We start from the raw sequence: 1,455 nt of genomic DNA on the forward strand, positions 1-1,455 counted from the left end.
AAGAATGGTAATGCTGATAACTGAAATGATTCCTTTAGGTATGTTCAGTTTGCCTTGGATAAATACTTTATAACTCTCAGTTAACCTCCCCTCTTTCTGCTGGTTCCCTACATGGTGAGCCAGGTGTATGAGAGGAGGGGCTCTCCAGTATGGCATGAAGAGCCAGGGTCTTCAGCTGGGGCCCCTGCCTGGCCCCTCTGCCTTCTCTGTGCCCATGCTCGCCTGTTCTCTATGTGCTCTCCTGGCTTCTGAAGTTGCAGCCTGCAGCAGTTAGCACAAGGTCCATAACAGCCTTCGTGATGCTTCTAGGGTACATTGGACCCCTTTCCATTACAGACGTGACTTCCCCTCAACTCTGACTATGGACACTGAGCCTCTGTTTCATTTTCCACTGGTCCCCTGCCCTGGGGGTCCACTGCAGCCTCTGCAGCGAGGGGGGGGGTCTTCACTTTGCTCAGACCCTTATCCTCTCTTATGAATTATGCTGCAGTAGTCTCCACATCGCCCCTTTGCTGTGGCCTCCTCCAATCCTTTTCTCATAGCTACAGAGCATCTTTCTAAAATACTCATATGATATAAAAATTCTAAGACTTCCATTTTTCTATAGGATAGGACTTTAACAATTTGGCCTTGGCTGGGCGCAGTAGCTCACACCTATAATCCTAGCACTCTGGGAGGCTGAGACAGATAAATTGCTTGAGCTCAGGAGAGTTTGAGACCAACTTAAGCAAGAGCAAGACCCTGTCTCTATTAAAATAGTAAAAGTAACACTAGCTAGGTGTTGTGGCAGGAGCCTGTAGTCTCAGCTACTCGAGAGGCTGAGGCAGGAGGATCACTTGATCCTAGGAGTCTGAGGTTGCTGTGAGCTATGATGATGCCACCACACTCTACCCAGAGTGACGGAGTGAGATTCTGTCTCAAAAAAATGAAACAAAAACCAAAACCAATTTGGCTTCAATTTACTTTCCAGTTCCATCTCTCCTCTCCCACCTCACATACCCATCTAACATGTTATACTCTTTGCTTTTCTGTGCTAGTCTTTCCACCTGGAATCTTATTTTCTCATTCGTCAAGGCCTAGACCAAATGCTTCTCTGTGAAACAGTGTTTTCTTTTCCTTCCTCTTGGCATAGATCTCTAGTACAGCACTTATTATGTCTGTGAGTAAGCAAAACTATTTTAAATTAGACTTAAAAGCTTAAGATAAGTGTTTCTTCAATAATAAGCGTATAATAATTATATAATAATTCAAAACCCAATTAGCTATAAAGAGATGTTTCTGTGCACAAGAAGCAGCCCCCTCGATGTTAAAATAAATCCACTTTGACACTGATGTGTTTAAATAATTTTAAAACATGAAAGCCTCACTAGTGTGTGTGTAGTTGCAAATAACAGAATGCACATTTCTTTCTTTTTAAAATTATTTTATTTTATTTATTTATTTATTTATTTTTTT

The 1,455-nt window shown here is 42.3% G+C and overlaps 1 long non-coding RNA gene across 1 annotated transcript in view; it reads right to left on the reverse strand.

Annotated features, from left to right (window-relative positions):
• Positions 1-1,455, reverse strand: part of LOC111727137 — an 18,058-nt gene that overhangs the window by 9,746 nt on the left and 6,857 nt on the right. The gene's annotated exons all lie outside the window — the stretch shown is intronic.

The sequence above is a fragment of the Otolemur garnettii genome, unplaced genomic scaffold (assembly GCF_000181295.1).
Source record: "Otolemur garnettii isolate 467f Iridium unplaced genomic scaffold, OtoGar3 scaffold00095, whole genome shotgun sequence".
NCBI classification, from domain to species: Eukaryota; Metazoa; Chordata; class Mammalia; order Primates; family Galagidae; genus Otolemur; species Otolemur garnettii.